Genomic DNA, 18,789 nt, shown 5'->3' with positions numbered 1-18,789 from the left:
TCTTTTGTAACTAAATACTCCAATGCCCTTCAAAACATAAACAATATTTTGCGGAAATACCATTCCGTGCTAACGTTTAATGAACGCCTGAAGAAAATACTTCCGCAGGCACCAAGGGTAACATACAAACGTAACGCAAACCTCAGAGATATTCTAGTACATTCTAAACTCGACAACAAGCATCTAACGCAACTACACCCTTGCTCTCGACTTAGATATAAGACGTATGGTCATATACAAAAAGACACCATGGTTAAATGTAAAGCAAGCGATTTCACTTTTCACACAAAATCACATCTTCAAACGTTGTCTACCTATAGAATGCTCCTTCTGTCATAAACAGTACATCGGAGAGACAGGGTAACCAATGAGCATAAGGCTTCGTGGACATCGGGCCGACACAGGCAAAAACCTCCCGAAAGCAGTTTCCCAGCACTTCAATCAGAACGTTCAATGAAATTAAATTATATATTCTTCAGCCAGGCTTTAAATCTGCAAGGGACAAAAATATAGACAGGCATATCTAATTCATAAATTTAGAACATTGGAACCAGCAGGAATAAATATCTCTAAAGGAACATTCGAATACCTTAAGTATATTCCATATGCATCATAACTATTAGGGAAAACAATCCTATATAGCGTTAATTGTACAGTTTATTCCCAACACATGTACACTCTATTCCCCTCCGCAACAGCATAAGCTGCGCATGTTTCTCGGAACACATTTTCTCCTTATCCCTTGTTACTTGACTTTATCCTCTCTCTCCCCCCCCCCCCTCACCTCTGCAGAAAGTTTTAAGAATTGTCCCCTTAGATATATTCCTTATCATGGCCCCTTTGCAAAGCCTGCCCTTTGTAATGAGCATCTGCACCAAACCTGCTTAAGTGGTGACTAATCATCTACGCGGTTTTGTAGTTTTTCCGGGAACTGCCGCTTTTACTTTTTTTACAGGCCACAGGATCCCTGGTTTCGGGCTGAGAAATACATACTGAAAAAACTTTTTTTCACTTTATGACCTACTTTCTTCTCACCCATTCTCCCCTCCACACTCCTTCACCTACTTTCTTCTCACCCACGTTTTCCTCCCCAGCTTTTCTTCTTCGGAAGCAAAAGTGCATTTAAACCCCTGCCAGTGATGATCGCTTTTTCCAGATGAAGAAAAGTCCACTCGTCGAAACGTTGGCTCAACATGAGAACTGAGAATCTTCCTCTCGTACTACCTGGTCCGGATGCTATCAGCATATATATGCTTTAGCACCTTAGAAAAAACAAAAGAAACAGAGAGAAGTTTAAAGTTTCAAACCCTGTCACTATTCGCATCCAACTGTACCCCTTTTACATAGATTATATGATATCAGATAGTTGTGCTCTTTCAAAATATGGCTACGGAAGGGGTGCTGATACAATTCACACCCAGCTTTACGATTTCAGATGCTTCGATAATCTCTCGTGTAAGTTTATCCTTGTGTTTGGTAACTACTTGGCTGTTTTTGAATACTGGAAATCATGAGCCATCATGACAGTGAATACTTATATGGCGGGCCGCGTTCTTAACGTTGTTTCCATGCTCCCTAAGTCTTTCATTTATACAATGGCAAGGAACAGGAGAAGCACTGATTTGTCCGACACACACACACACACACACACACACACACACACACACACACACACACACACACACACACACACACACACACACACACACACACACACACACACACACACACACACACACACACACACACACACACACACACACACACACACACACACACACACACACACACACACACACACACACACACACACACACACACACACACACACACACACACACACACACACACACACACACACACACACACACACACGCACGCACACACACACGCACGCACGCACACACACACACACACACACACACACACACACATACACACACACATACACGCGCACATAAAAAATGTCCAAATAAAAATGCAAGCTAAATCTAGTCCGAGGAGGCCCCTCAGTGTTCAAGATGTTTTCAAGTTATACTGTTCCACGGTAACGGGTGATCACCCCAGTGCACGGTGGCCACACGACAGTACTCAAAATCCATCTTTACACTCACACAAGCGAGCTAAGTTGATGAGCAGGCAGCGCGTTTGGTTGTTACCTGGTCGAAGTTGTGCGGGTTGAGCTTGAAGACATTTGGCTGGACGCTGACCCCCATGTCCACAATTTACAATTCAGTCATCGTGAACACCATGTCCGGCTCTGATTTTTGGCCTTGTCCCCATCTTCCTTTTTACACTTGTCGCTTGACGAGGGTTCCTCACCCTCAGTCTCAACCTTCATAGACTGATCTCTCCTGTCACCTTTGCCGCTGCTGCCCTCCGCAGCCTTAGTCTCCCTCTTGGTTTCCTTGTCGACTCCTTTCGATTTCCTGGGCTCTTGTAGTTCAGGCGCAATCTTAGTCTTCTTTGCGTTGAGAGGTGGTTCTGTCTGTCCGGCGCTTCAATCGAGTGCCTGGTCTCTGTCGCCGCATGAAACCTCCCCTGCAACCACGAGGACGAAAGCCTAAAGCGCTATCCCGGTCTTCAGCTGGAGCACCTCGATATTTTGAACAGTTAACTCTGCAAACACCGCCTTGTCCAGTCGAGTATTTATCTCATATAGCAGCTATAGGCACTTCACGTCCGCAGAGGAGGAACCATCCTCCTGTGCGAGGTGGTCGCCCATGCCAAACTGCAGGTGTTGCTTTTTGAGCCATTCCAACAGCTTCCTCTCAAACCACACCAGAAACTCCAAATGGGCCAGACCACCATCCACCTTGACTGCAGGTAGCAAACACTCCAGCAGCTCCCCCTCCTTTCGCTCACTCTCGGTCAACAACCTCTTTTCCAAGCTCTGAATTTCCTCGAATGCCTGCCTTAGAGTATCTCTAGCTCCGTACTCAGCGCCTTGGCTCGGGCTTCGGCTTTGTATTCGTATGCGCACATGACATCTTCCCCCTCCATGGTCTTGGCGCGCAATTCGTCATTCTGGGCCCGTTGGTCGTATAACTCGCGCGACGTAGCTGCTCGGCAGCTGTCTCATATACCTCGGTAAGCCGCTGCTCGACCTCCTCAGCCTCAGCCTTCTTTCATAATAGCTCGCTCACCTCACGGTAGTTGGTCTCGACAGCCTCTGCCAGCCGGGCACGCAACTCCTCGGTCAGGCGGGCCTCCGCTCCGCAGCGCTGCTCCAGAGCGTCCAGACGACGCCAGTTCTCAACTCGCTCCGCCTCCAGCTCAATATGTTGTACCTTGCTCAGGTCTTTGACATTGTCCTCGAAGGCATTGCAATGGGCAACCAGTTTCTGGGCCTCATGGTCCAGCCACTGCCGCAGTTTCGCACACACAGCCTCCAGGGTTTCGACCTGCCCTTGGGCCTGAGCCAGACGAACTCCGCCTCCTGCCGTTCGCGCTTCAGTTCCTCTCGATGGGACTGCTGCAGCTCCTCCTCTCGCGAATGCAATCATACACCGCGTCCCATGCTCGTTGTAGCTGCACTTCCAGCTGGTGCACCCCGGCGCTGCAGCTGTGCCGACCGCTGCTCCAGAAGTCTCTTCTGGGCTTTGAAGCTCTCCTCCTGTTGCTGCACCTTGCTCACCTGCTCATCCATCTCCGGCTTCAACTCCTTCACTTTAGCGGTGTGCGATAGGGTGCGCTGGCGCGATCGAGCTTCCGCTCGGCCAGTTGCCGATGTAGATGGGCCTCTTTGTCGGGGCCCCGCTTGCGCCACATGCCAGCCGTCTCTACAGCGAAGTTCAAAGCAGTGGGGATCGAATCAGGGCACCCGAGATGGATCTGGCGCTGGCCCTCGAGATCCAGGATTGCGTCCACAAAGGCTTCAGTGTCGACCAGGGCCACGCCGGTTTATTTATTTACAGACATACTGCGAACCGTGGTTAGGTCCAAGCAGGTAGGGCACTATACAGAACAAAGAAACAAGCAGATAAATTATACAAAACAAAGCAATATACAGCATAAACGCACTTAGTTTGCAATGTAATAAAACCAAGACACTTATAGAACTTTGAGGTGTAAGGCAAAAATAAAAAAAGAGAATAAAAAATAAAAAATATTGTCGCGTAAACGGCGACCTTTACAGTTGCGTCCGAGGTCCAAAGCGTGGCAAAGGTTCTACGAACAGCGTCAGAGTTCAGGCTCGAGGTTAGCACACTTCTTCCTCTCACACTTCTGCGCTTCTTTGTCGTCAACGCATGCTACATTAGCCCCCCCGTGCGAAAAGCATCGTCCCGATGCTATATTGCAAGAGGGACAGAGTAAAAGGGGCCGCTATCTGGCATGAAAAGGCTTCAAGCGGCCCACGTGGACCACTTCAGAACGCTTGGGACGCCGGGGCTCTGGTTCCTCGTGCGGAACGACTTCATAGTCCAGTTCACTGACGCGTCGAAGAACGCGGTAGGGGCCGAAATAACGGCGCAAGAGTTTTTCGCTGAGTCCGCGTCGTCGAATGGGGTACCAAACCCAGACAAGGTCACCTGGCAGATAGTCTGCAGTCCGCCGCCGCAGGTTGTAGCGTTGTGCATCTCGGCCTTGCTGCTGCTGTATTCGCACCCGTGCAAGTTGACGGGCCTCTTCGGCACGCTGTAGAAAAGAGGCGACATCATCATTTGGACCTTCGTCTATGTGGGGCAGCATGGCGTCGAGCGTGGTCGTCACTTGTCGGCCGTAAACTAGGCTGAATGGAGTCATGTTGGTAGTTTCCTGAACGGCGGTATTGTATGCAAATGTTACATACGGCAATACTTCGTCCCATGTCTTGTGATGGACGTCCACATACATTGACAACATATCGGCAATGGTCTTGTTCAAACGTTCTGTCAGTCCGTTTGTTTGCGGGTGGTATGCAGTCGTGCGACGATGATTGGTGCAACTAAGAACAAGGATATGCTGGATGAGCTCTGCAGAAAATGCAGCTCCTCTGTCAGTAATGAGTACTTCTGGTGCGCCATGTCTCAGGACAATTTGAAGAACGAAAAATTTCGCAATTTCAAAAGCGGTAGCACAAGGAAGAGCAGCGGTTTCTGCGTAGCGAGTCAGGTAGTCAGTAGCTACTATAATACACCTGTTCCCACAGGTGGAAGTAGGGAACGGTCCGAGCAAGTCCATCCCTATTAGCTGGAATGGTCTGGACGGTGGCGTAATGGGCTTTAAAAGACCGGCTGGCCTCAGAGGCGGAACCTTTCGACGTTGGCAGTCACGGCAAGTTCGAACATAATGCGTTACATCGCTTGGCAAACGAGGCCAGTAATACCGTTCTTTAATTCTGGATATCGTCCGAGTGACTCCCAGGTGGCCGGATGTGGGTTCGTCGTGGCAGGCTTGAAAAATCTCATCCCTTAAGCTTGCTGGTACAACGAGGAGGTATTGGCGACTGTTGGCTGTAAAATTCTTCTTGACGAGAACGCCATCACGGAGACACAGAGAAGACAAAGTACGACGGAAAGGGCTAGGGACCATGCTGCCGGCACCTTGAAGAAAGTCGATTACCTGGCGAAGTTCGGGATCATTCCGTTGGGCATCGGCAAAATTGTCTGAGCTAATTGCAGTCAGAAATGCGTCGTCGTCACCTGAGGCGTCCGAAGCTAGTTGTACAGGAGCACGAGACAGGCAGTCAGCGTCTAAATGCTTACGACCTGACTTGTAGGTTACAGTGATGTCGTATTCTTGAAGTTGTAGGCTCCACCTGGCGAGACGTGCAGAAGGATCTTTAAGGCTTGTCAGCCAACAAAGCGCGTGATGGTCGGTCACCACTTTGAAGGGTCTGCCGTACAGGTATGGTCGAAACTTTGAAATAGACCACACGATGGCCAGGCATTCCTTTTCAGTGGCAGAGTAGTTTGTCTCAGCCCTAGACAAAGCCCGACTAGCGTAGGCGATCACACGTTGTTCACTGTTCCGTATCTGTACTAGGACAGCGCCCAAACCGACATTGCTTGCATCCGTGTGGAGTTCGGTGTCTGCGGTTTCATCGAAATGTGCTAGAACTGGAGGTGACTGCAGGCGACGTTGAAGCTCCTGAAATGCGTCCATTTGCTGGTCGCCCCATGTGAACGGCATATCAGCCTTAGTAAGAAGTGTAAGGGGGGCGGCTATTTTAGAAAAGTTTTTCACGAAACGTCGATAATATGCACATAGTCCAAGAAAGCGTCGCACCTCTTTCTGGTCCCGCGGCGTCGGAAAATTGGCGATGGCAACTGTTTTTTCAGGATCCGGCAGAACTCCCGCTTGGTTCACGACATGGCCCAAAAACTTCAGCTCTTCATAAGCAAAATGGCATTTTTCGGCTTTCAGAGTGAGGCCCGACGTTTGGATGGCGTCTAGTACTGCGTCTAGGCGACGGAGGTGCTCCTCGAAATTCGGGGCAAACATGAGCCAATACGATGAACGTCGCCAGAAAAGTTTGCCCTTGTACAATGATCCTCGAGGTGCACACTCCCGTGGGCATAATTAAATGTCCGCCAGCTGTGCGTATTTGCGGGCCACCCCATGATGTTGTGACCTTTCTGAGAGCTTTGGCGAAGTGTGCACTTAGAATTGAATAATCAGCGCCAGTGTCGACTAGCGCAGTGACGTCTACGCCATCAACGGAGATCTGCAGGTCGGCAGTTTGTTGTGTCGGGCGGCGACAGCTTCGTGGGGTTCGGTCTCGACTTCGATGCTCTGAAGGAGCGGTGGGGCGACTGTCGGCGTCGTGGTTACGTTGAGGATCAGCGGAATTTCGTAGCGGCGTCGATTCTGCTGGTGGCCGTATGTAACGAACTGTAGTTTGCAGTGAAGAACTGTCGTGGGTCTGTGGAGGATCTTGAAATTTTCGCACTGTAGCAGCCGCACCTCCAGAGGCTGCTGCATCTAGTTTCCCCTATGGGGACTTTGGAGTTGCTCCTGGCGTCCAGGAGAGCTGTAACGGCGAGGCGACGGCGATCGGAGGCGGCTTGGGCCTGTGTTGGAACGCGAAATGTATTCTGCGATTTCGCGTGGCTGCTGACCAGGCAACGGACGACGGGCATCAAAAGAAAACCCACGGAGGCCGAGTTTCCTGTAGGGGCAGCGGCGACACAGGTGTCCAGCTTCGCCGCAATGGTAGCACAACGGTTGGTGATCGGGCGTTCGCCAGATATCGGTCCTTCGGCGGCGTACTCTCGGCCGTGAAGACACATGGGCGACCGGTGCGCGAGGCTCGTAGGATGCTGTCGAAGGCGGCAGGTAGCGGCTGGTGACCGCGGCGTAGCTCAGGGTCTGGGGCAGCGGTGTAGCTACGACGGGTTCAGGCGCGGCGACGGGTGCGGGCCCGGTGACGGGTGCGTGCACGGTGACGGGTGCGGGAACACCCAGCGCCTGTTGTACTTCCTCACGGATGATATCGGAAACCGTGGCAACCTGTGGCTGTGGAGGAATCCGCAGGTATTTGGCCACCTCTTCCCGGACTATCGCCCGGATCGTATCACGCAGCGATTCTGACGAAAACTGTCCGGCTTCACCTGCACTCGCGGCGTTCATAGACACTGTAGTGCGCTGGTATTGCCGGGCGCGCATGTCAAGTGCCTTCTCGATGGTAGACGCCTCACTTATGAATTCGGCGACAGTTGTTGGTGGACTTCGCACCAGGCCTGCAAATAACTGCTCTTTAACACTTTGCATCAAAAAGCGCACTTTTTTCTCTTCCGACATGGTTGGGTCCGCGCGTCGAAAGAGTCGCTTCATCTCTTCGGCGTAGGCCGTAACAGTTTCATTCGGATGTTGTATACGGCTATTTAAAAGCAATTGCGCTTTTTCCTTGCGAAGCGTGTTGGTAAACATACGCAAGAATTCTGCCTTGAATGTATCCCACGTTCGGAGTCCGGCTTCTTGATTTTCGAACCATGTCCGCGCAGAATCCTCCAGTGCGAAGTAGACATGGCGAAGCTTCGAGTCAGCGTTCCAGGCGTTGAAGGCAGCCACCCGGTCGAACTGCTCCAGCCAGTCTTCAGCATCCTCATGTGGCAGGCCGTGGAAATGTGGTGGATCCCGCTGGTGGTTGAGCAGGACAGGAGTTGTCAATACCGGGGGATTCATCGCGCTGAGAGAAACGCTCCTTGTTGGTCTGTGGTCAGGGAGAGGACCACACTCGGGAGGCAGACCTTGCAGTCGGCGGCTGCTCTGGTGTACTGGGGTCTCCACCTTAGGGGTGCGTCCTGGGCTTGTAGGGGGCGTCCGGCTCATGAAAATCGTACCCCGCACCTCCACCAGATGTCGCGTAAACGGCGACCTTTACAGTTGCGTCCGAGGTCCAAAGCGTGGCAAAGGTTCTACGAACAGCGTCAGAGTTCAGGCTCGAGGTTAGCACACTTCTTCCTCTCACACTTCTGCGCTTCTTTGTCGTCAACGCATGCTACAATATATGTATATATACATACATACATACATACATACATACATACATACATACATACATACATACATACATACATACATACATACATACATACATACATACATACATACATACATACATACATACATACATACATACATACATACATACATACATACATACATACATACATACATACATACATACATACATACATACATACATACATACATACATACATACATACATACATACATACATACATACATACATACATACATTACACATTATATACATGTACACATACGCATACCAACATTATATATATTTTAAAACAGGTATTGGGCTCTGATATCCTCAGCGCTTATTGCTGAAGAGAACGACGACAAGCATGTTCAACACGCGTGACGGGCGGGAAAGAAAACGACAACGAAGCTCGCTTCGACGCTCGTACGTGTGCTGACATGTCTCACGACTGATCGCAGAAAATTCTATTGACTGTTGACGACATATCGCCCAGGTCAAGGTCTTCTGCAACAAGTGGTGGAGGTGCCAGCAATCCGCTCAACCTGGAGCTTCGTGCTGAGCGACGCTTGCGAAGTCGGGCACAACAAACTGGCGAAAACTTCACCAGTTTCATAGAAAATGTCATAGACCTCTGCAAGCGCGTAAACCCTACCATGAGCGACGCCGAGAAGATCAGACACATTATGGAAGGCATTGACGATGACGCCTTCCAGATGCTCGTCGCCAAAACCCCCCAAACTCTGTCCGACGTTATGAACTTCTGCCAAAGCTTCGATGAGCTGCGCAAAAAGCGGCTTTCCACACGACGTGCTGGCCTTCAGCAGGCCACTCTTTCCAGCTTGGCTCTCTCCGGGGACGGTGCCCAGGACCAGCAGTCGCTAATTCAGCACATTCAACAATTTGTTCGTGAGGAAGTCGCACGCCAGCTTTCCTTGTCCACCTTCACTTGGCCGCCAGCACCTGCGGCTGCGCCGCCGCTCACTCCCACTCTTCAGCCTGTCATACAAGAGCAGGTCGCTGAGGTTCTGCCTTCACCTCCTCAGCAGCCGTTGGTGGCGGCTCCTCTCACGTACGCTGACGTTTTGGTGCGGCCACCACCCCCTGCCGCCCCTGTGTACAGCCGGCCTCCCCTCCTATACGAGCCTCAGGGACGCCAGCAAAATGAGCAACCTACAATCCCCCCTTATCGTCCGGTTCTCCGCCGTAGACCACAGCCACGCCCTTCCAACCCCTGGTGTACACAAGAACCCCGACCTATCTGCTACGCCTGTGGAGTCGCCGGCCATGTGGCTCGTTTGTGCCGCAATCGTGGCCCTCGTCCCTACGACTATACACGTGAGCCAATGTACAATCTTCCTCCGTCTCCCTCGCCTGTGTTCCCTGAGCCTCCTCCGCAGTCCTCTTCAAGTTACGATCACCGCTCCCACCGCTCGCCTTCTCCTGGCCGTCGTTCCCGTTCTCCGATGCTCCGCCACCAATCAGCCGTTAACACGGAAAACTAACGGCCGCAGTTCCGGAGGCAAGAACTGCGCCATCAGGGACCAAATGAAGACCTGTTCACGTACCAGCCAACATTATTACCATATTCATCGAGGGAGTTCCTGTCGAAGCACTTGTAGACACTGGCGCAGCCGTTTCTGTTCTTAATTACGCCCTCTGTCGCAAACTCAAAAAGGTGATGACGCCGCTTCCTGCAATTTCTCTTCGCACAGCCAGCGCTCCGGACATTCGACCATTAGCCGCCTGCACCGCCCGCCTTGTTATCGACGACGTTCAATACACAATAGAATTCCTCGTCCTCGCCCGCTCATCACACGACGTTATCCTTGGTTGGGACTTCCTCTCCAATAATAACGCCATAATAGACTACGCCCGTGCTCAACTTGAGTTATCACCCCTCAGTGACACTTTTTTCCACACACCCGCTGCTGCTGCAGCTACCGTGCACGTCGCAGAGGACACCGACGTTCCGCCTTTCTCCTCAGTGCTTGTGCCTCTTTATTGTGCTGCTCTTTCCGACGCCACTGTTATCTACACACCTTCGTTACGATGCGCTGACCAAAAATCCGTGTTGCTGCCCCATGCTGTGCTGACAATTTTTCGCAACTCAAGTGCTATTTTTGTTTGTAACCCGCGCCCCTGCCCTACCACTTTACTTCGCGGCCAGTCACTGGGTAGTGTTGCTTTGCTCGATTCCACGCCCACCTATCCCTTTGGATAGGTGGGCGTGGTAGGGCCCTATCCCTTTGGATAGGGCCCTACCATCGCCAGCCTTCACATCAAACCGTTACACCTAATCCTGTCGCCACTCCATCATCCCTCGAAGTTTTCCACCGGTCCATCGACGCTGGCCTGACGCCCTTACAACGAGCCCAGCTTGTCGCCATCCTACAACGTTTCACGGCTTCGTTCGACTCCCAGCAACATTCGTTGGGGCGCACAACTACCGTTACTCACCGTATTGATACCGGGACCCATTCCCCTTTGCGCCAGCGTCCGTACCGTGTTTCAACCGCCGAGCGCCGCATTATTGACGAACAGGTGACCGACATGCTCCAGCGCAACGTAATTCAACCGTCGCACAGCCCTTGGGCTTCTCCGGTCGTCCTGGTCAAGAAAAAAGACGGTTCCATCCGATTCTGTATAGATTACCGCCGACTGAACAAGATCACGCGCAAGGACGTTTATCCTCTCCCTCGTATCGACGACGCCCTTGACTGCCTGCAGGGAGCTGAGTTATTTTCTTCAATAGACATGCGTTCCGGCTACTGGCAGGTGCCGATGGCAGAGGCCGATCGCCCAAAAACCGCTTTCGTCACACCTGATGGGCTTTATGAGTTTAATGTCATGCCATTCGGACTGTGCAATGCCCCTGCTCCATTCGAACGCATGATGGACAACCTACTCAGAGGGCTCAAATGGCACACTTGCCTTTGTTACCTTGACGACGTTGTCATCTTTTCCCCAGATTTTCCATCTCACCTCCAGCGCCTTGAGACAGTTCTGCGATACCTGACCGACGCTGGCCTCCAATTAAGTTTAAAAAAGTGCCGTTTCGGACCACGGCAGCTAACCATACTCGGACATGTCGTCTCCAAATGGCGTTCTTCCCGATCCGGCAAAATTACGCGCTGTGGCAGAATTTCCCAAGCCAACTAATGTGAAAGACCTCCGCAGTTTCGTCGGCCTCTGCGCGTACTTCCACCGCTTCGTTCGCAATTTCGCCACAATCACCAACCCTCTCACCAAGCTTCTGTCCAGCCACGATCTTTCAGCCTGGTCTCCGAACTGTGATGATGCCTTCGCGACACTCCGCCACCTTCTGATGACTCCGCTAATCCTGCGTCATTTCGACCCTTCTTCTCCCACGGAAATCCACACTGATGCCAGCGGCGTCGGCCTCGGCGCAGTACTCGCTCAGCGGAAGTCTGGCTTTGATGAGTACGTTTTCGCTTACGCAAGTCGGACTCTAACAAAAGCTGAAGCAAACTATTCCGTCACCGAGAAAGAGTGTCTCGCTATTCTTTGGGCAATAGCAAAATTTCGCCCCTACTTGTATGGGCGTTCTTTTGATGTCGTCACCGATCATAACTCCCTCTGCTGGCTGTCTACTTTGAAAGATCCTTCTGGTCGACTGGCTCGTTGGGCTCTGAGGCTCCAAGAATACGACATTAACGTCATCTATCGCTCTGGCCGTAAACATGCTGATCCTGATGCTCTCTCAAGTTCTCACTTGCCATCTGAAGCCACTCCTGCTATATCCGTTCTACATCCCACCGATATGCCCACTGATATGACTTCCGAGCAACGCAAAGACGCATGGATCGCCTCACTCCTTGATTTTTTATCTGGCCGCGCTTCACGACCTCCTTGCCGCACTCTCCGTCACCAGTCTCACCATTTCGCCATCAGAGACGAGCTCCTCTACCGTAGGAATTACCTTCCAGGTGGAAGAAAGTGGCTGCTTGTAATTCCGACCCATCTACTCTCCGTGATTAGCTCCCATTACCACGACGATCCCCACTGTGCCCACGCCGGCTTATTGAAAACCTTCACTCGCCTGCGACAGCGGTGCTACTGGCGTGGGATGTACCGTTATGTTCGTCGGTTCGTCCAGTCCTGCCAAGAATGTCAGCGCCGAAAACACCCACCTCGCCAACCCGCTGCTCCTCTGCAGCCGCTGACCTGCCCAGCTCAGCCTTTTGAGCGTGTTGGAAGACCTATACGGCCCGCTTCCTAGCACATCAACAGGCAATCGCTGGATCATCGTTGCACTCGATCATCTCACACGCTACGCCGAAACGGCGCCTAACATCTGCTACAGCCCACGACATTGCCTCCTTCATCCTCCATCACATAATTCTTCGCCACGGGGCTCCCAAAGAATTGCTGAATGACAGAGGTCCCGCTTTCCTTTCTGAAGTTGTCGAAGCTGTTCTTAGAGAATGCAAAATCGTTCACCGCGCCACCTCCGCGTACCATCCGCAAACAAATGGAATGGTTGAGCGTTTTAACCGCACCATGGGCGACATGCTAGCAATGTATGTCGCTTCCGACCACTCTAACTGGGACCGCGTTCTTCCATTCGCCACATTCGCTTATAGCTCTGCCACACAAGCAACCACCGGTTTCTAACCATACTTCCTCGTGTACGGTCGTGAGCCCTCTTGTACCATGGACACCATTCTCCCTTACCAACCGGATTCTTCCGAATTCACGACTGTTTCACAAGCTGCAACTTATGCCGAAGAATGCCGCTAGCTTGGCCGGTCCTTCACTTCTCACGCGCAGCAATAGCAGAAAACCACCCGAGATCAATCTGCACTTCTTCCTACTTACCATACAGACTGTTTGGTCTGCCTATGGGTGAATTCCTCCAGTCCCGGCCTTTCATCCAAACTTCTCAGCAAGTATCAGGGCCTCTACCCCCGCAAATATCCCCCGTCAAATACCTCATCGAACCCCTTACGCCATCCTCTGACTACCGTCGCCGAAATCATGAAATAGTACACAGTAACCGCCTGAAACCTTACTACGATCCGGCCATCGTCACATCGCCATGAGCAGCCAGGATGGCGTCTTTTCGCCCGGGGGAAGTTGTAAAACAGGTATTGGGCTCTGATATGTTCAGCGCTTATTGCTGAAGAGAACGACGACAAGCATGTTCAACGCGCGTGACGGGCAGGAAAGAAAACGACAACGAAGCTCGCTTCGACGCTCGTACGTGTGCTGACACGTCTCACGACTGATCGCAGAACGTTCTATTGACTGTTGACGACGTATCGCCCAGGTCAAGGTCTTCTACAACAATATGTATTGAAATGGGTTTTACTGAGGGTTCAACGGAATATAGTTCTTTGTAAGCTGCACGGCTAACAGCACAGGAACACAGTCCGTCTAGGCACAAACCAGCGAGCTCGAGCAGCGCAGCGGCACTTCGTTGTTCTCTTCCTCGTGTTTCGTGACATCCGCTCTTCGTTCACTACAATTTCCCCGGGAGCGAAGAGGAGCCATCCTGGGGACCTATGGCGAGGGCAAGACGAGCAGGTCGTAGTATGTTTTCAGGCGGCTCACTTGCACAGTTTCGTGGCCGCGATGACGCATGTCCGAAGAGGGAGTGAGTGGCTTCACGATATAATTTACAGGGGAGGTTTGGTGAACGATGCGGTAGGGGCCGCGGTATTCAGTTCGAAATTTCGATGACAATCCTGGTGGGGTGCCAGGAACCCAGAGCCAAACGAGGGACCCTGTAGGGAAAACATGTGTCGTCTGATCTTTGTCGTGACCTACCAAGATACTTTGTTGGGCGAGTTGGTACTTATTCATTATTAATATAAACAGCGCGAACACGAAAACAAGGGACAAGAAACAAGAAAGCCACAGTACATGCGCTGACTCACAACTAAGCCTAAGCCGTTTACTCCAAGGCCCAGAGTAAGTGTGTCAGCAAGACGTCTCTGGCTCTTTCAAGCAAAGAGCTGTCTTTTTTAAGTGATTTTTTAGAGTAATTTTTATGCAGCAGGTGAACCCAGGGGTTTTTTCACGTGACTGTTTCGTTTTCTTTGTTTGTTTTTCTGGGCCTTGGAGTAAACGGCTTAGGCTTAGTTGTGAGTCAGCGCATGTACTGTGGCTTTCTTGTTTCTTGTCCCTTGTTTTCGTGTTCGCGCTGTTTATATTAATAATGAACATTGTCGTGACGATGCTTTTGGCGGCCTTGAGATTCCGATGTTAAACTGCGGGCCAGCTGGCGATATTCCTCCGCATGCTTTGCAGCGTCAGAAAGTGGAGTCCACTCGAAGGAGTCGGGACGATATGGTAATATAGTGTCCAACGTGGACAAAGCCTCACGCCCATAAAGGAGGAAGAAAGGGCTAATTCTTGTGGTTGACTGCGTGGCGGTGTTGTAAGCGCACGTCACGAAAGGAAGAGCAGCGTCCCAGGCAGTCTGATCGGCGGCAACGTACATCGTGAGCCTATTCCCGAGAGTACGATTGAAGCGCTCAGTCAGCCCGTTAGTTTGGGGGTGATAGGCTGTGGTGGTCCGATGTATGATGCGACATTCGGCTAGTAGAGCTTCAACGACATTGTAAAGTAAGACTCGGCCTCTGTCACTGAGCAGCTCGCGCGGCGCGCCGTGGCGAGGAACAAAATGATGTAGCAAGAACAGGGCAACTTCACGGGCAGTAGCGGCAGGTAGGGCAGTGGTCTCCGCATATTGGGTGACGTGGTCGATGCCGACGATAATCCAGCGGTTCCCAGAGACCGTGCAGGGAAGTGGCCCGTAAAGATCAACGCCAATGCGATCAAAAGGACGGGCCGGGCATGGAAGGGGTTGTAAGGGGCCAGAAGCACGAGGTGTGGATGGCTTGCGGCGCTGACAGGCGATGCAGGAGCGGACGTATATGCGAATATAACCGTACATGCCGCGCCAATAGTGGCGTTGAGAAATTCTTTGAAACGTCTTGACTACACCAGGATGGGCACACTGAGGGTCGGCATGGAAAGAGGCGCAAATGTCATGTCGTAAATGGCGGGGAATGACAAGAAGCCACCGTCGACCATCAGTCATATATCATATAATTGCCGCGGTAGAGAAGACCGTCTCGTGGGGCAAAGTGTGGTGCTTGACGGCGTAAAGTCCGAGAAGGCGCAGCGTTGGGAGAAGTGGACACGATGTCGATAAGAGATGCGAGCCACGGATCTTTGCGCTGCTCCGCAGGCATATTAGCGATGGTTAGAGATGAGAGGACGGGATCAGCCGCCGTGGGGCAAGCAGGTTCGCTGGATAGGGGAGAACGAGACAGAGCGTCGGCGTCCATGTGTTTACGGCCTGAACGATATATAACGCGAATGTCAAATTCCTGAAGGCTGAGGGCCCATCGTGCGAGGCGGCCGGACGGGTCTTTAAGAGAGGACAGCCAACATAACGCGTGGTGGTCCGTGACGATGTCAAACTGGCGACCGTACAGGTAGGGTCTGAATTTCGTTAGTGCCCACACAATTGCCAAACACTCCTTTTCTGTAACTGAGTAGTTGCATTCAGCTTTAGAGAGAACACGACTCGCGTAGGCGACGACGTATTCGTGAAAGCCGTTTTTCCGTTGAACCAAGACAGCTCCGAGGTCAACGCCACTCGCATCAGTACGGACCTCGGTGGGTGCTGTCGGGTCGTAGTGGCGAAGGATTGGTGGTGATGCCAAACGATGGTGCAATGCGGTGAACGCTTCGTCGCACTCGGCCGACCAGTCACTTAACTCGCTGTTTCCCCCGAGTAGCTTCGTCAGGGGTGCAATAATAGAAGAAAAGTTCCGTACGAAGCGCCGAAAATACGAGCACAGACCTATGAAGCTTCGAAGTTGCTTGAGTGAGACCGATTTAGGAAACTCTGCGACTGCGCGCAGCTTGGCCGGATCAGGACGAACACCTTCCTTAGAGACGATGTGACCCAAAATTGTCAACTGCCGGGCACCGAAGTGACACTTCTTGAGATTCAGTTGTAGGCCAGCGTCAGTAAGACAAACCAAAATTTGCCGCAAGCGCTCTAGGTGCGTAGCGAAGTCAGTGGATAGACAACAATGTCATCCAAGTAGCCGAGGCAGATGTGCCACTTGAACTTCCACAAGATGCTATCCCTCATTCTCTCGAATGTGGCGGGCGCATTGCACAGACCGAAGGGCATCACATTAAATTCATAAAGGCTATCTGGCGTCACAAATGCGGTCTTCTCTCTGTCACAGGCGGCAATTGGTACTTGCCAGTAACCGGAACGTAAATCAAGGGACGAAAAGTACTCGGCACCTTGGAGGCAATCAAGAGCATCGTCTATACGCGGAAGGGGGTAATTGTCCTTGTGGGTAATTTTGTTGAGGTGTCGGTAATCGATACAAAAGCGAAACGAACCATCTTTCTTCTTTACTAGCACCACTGGTGAAGACCAGGGGCTTTGAGATGGACGGATCACACCACGTTGTAGCATGTCCTCAACCTGCTCATTGATCACGCGACGCTCTGCCGCTGACACACGATAGGGGCGCTGTCGAAAAGGCGTGTTAGAGCCGGTCTGAATGTGATGCGCGACTGTGGAAGTGCGGCCGAGAGGTGTGTGGGCGGCGTCGAACGCGGAGCGAAACGTCTGTAAAAGGGCCACAAGCTGCGTCCGGTAGGTGGAAGGAAGGGCGTCATCGATGGCGTTTCGGAAGAAGCCCTCTGGCAAGGAATCAGGCGTCGGATCGGACTGCAGAGCATCGATGTATTTACCACGGTTGGTCTCGGAGGCATCCAGGTCAGAGAGAAGGTGGGCTGGTTAAATAGAACCGGGAGATTCCCCACGTAGCAGAGTAATCGGGCACGGAGACGGATTGTAGATGAGCAGCTTCGTGAAGTCACCGTGAACATCGAGAACAGCAGACGGCAGCGGCAGGTGCTTGCAGTGGATGAAGGATGCAGACGGCGCAAATAGAACGCTAACGGCTGACACGGCAGGACACGAAAGAGGCACAAGGGCACAAGCCTCTGGAGCTACGTCGACATCTTCAGCGATGGTGAGCTTTTGAGGACACACTGAACGGTTGTCGTCGTGCAGTACGTCGCACAGTGCAGAAAATTCCACTTCAGCTCGGGCGCAATCGATCACGGCGCTATTTTTAGACAAGAGGTCCCATCCAAGGATCACATCGTGAGAACAAGACGACAAAACTACGAACTCGACACTGTATAAAAGACCTTCAATGACGACACGCGCTTTACATGCTGCTAAAGGTGCAATCCTCTCTTCGCTGGCAGTGCGGAGCAACAAACTGTTAAATGGCGTTTAACTTTTCGTAATCGTCGGCAAAGTCGCTCATGAATCACAGACACTGCAGCACCTGTATCGACCAGCGCATGTACAGACAGACCATCGATAGAGATTACTATAACGTTCGGTGGCAAAATATGAGGCCTTGAGCTTTTCGCAGAGCACGCAGTTCTCGCCTCATGAACCGCAGAACTTAGTTTCCCTCATCAGCAGGGGGTGGTCGCCGGCGCATTGGTGTCAGTGACCTGCGACGTGGAGAAGGAGAACGATGTGTTGTATACGAACGCTGTTCGGCGGCGTATGCAGGCGAAGACGGAGCAGAACGAAGCAACGGTGGGGAGTACTCCGAAGACGCAGGCTCGGGATGCGCAGCTATGCGGCGACGGCACCGACGGGCCACGTGTCCAGGGCAACCACAGTAGTAACAAATTGGGCGATTGTCCGAAGTACGCAACGGGTTGTAATAGCTCGGAGTCGCAGGATGAATCGGAGCCGTTTAAGGAAGCGGTGCATGGCGTAGGACAGGCTGCATGGGTGGTAACGGCTCAGGCAGAGGCCACGCAGCCACTACCGCGTAGGTCAAAGGGGCTGGGACAGAAGGTTGGCTATATTGTACTGGTGCTCCGACGTATGTCAAGGGAGCGACAGGAGAAGCTTCAGGAAGCGTGGGAAGTGCTTCTGCGACTTGTTCGCGGATGGCTTGCTGCAACTTTGGCACCAAAGGAGAGGAAGCGCCAGGACGATGGGGAACGAGGGACAGTTGACGGACAACTTCTTCTCGAACGAATTGCTTGATTTGTTGCAGCAAGGGGGACTGTTCTGCGTCAGCTGTTAAAGCTGCAATAGGCTCCTGGTGTGAGAGCGAAGAACGAGTGATTTGACGGCGCTTGCGTAATTACTCAAAGTTTTGGCATGCATTGATTACGTCGACCACGGTTGCTGGGTTTCTGGCCAGAAGCATCTGGCACGCGTCATCGTCAATGCCTTGTAAAATATAACCAATCTTGGCATGTTCTGTCATTGAAGCGTCCACGCGCTTGCACAGGTCTACAACATCTTC

At 51.9% G+C, this 18,789-nt stretch overlaps 1 pseudogene; it reads right to left on the bottom strand.

Annotated features, from left to right (window-relative positions):
• Nucleotides 1–2,665: 2,665 nt before the first annotated feature.
• The window catches only part of LOC146180853 (uncharacterized), a 40,985-nt pseudogene continuing 24,861 nt past the window's right edge, over nucleotides 2,666–18,789 (bottom strand).

The sequence above is a fragment of the Amblyomma maculatum genome, chromosome 8, assembly GCF_055883805.1.
Source record: "Amblyomma maculatum isolate TAMU_Amacu chromosome 8, ASM5588380v1, whole genome shotgun sequence".
Lineage (NCBI taxonomy): Eukaryota > Metazoa > Arthropoda > Arachnida > Ixodida > Ixodidae > Amblyomma > Amblyomma maculatum.
This window is presented reverse-complemented; position numbering and strand designations above follow the sequence as displayed.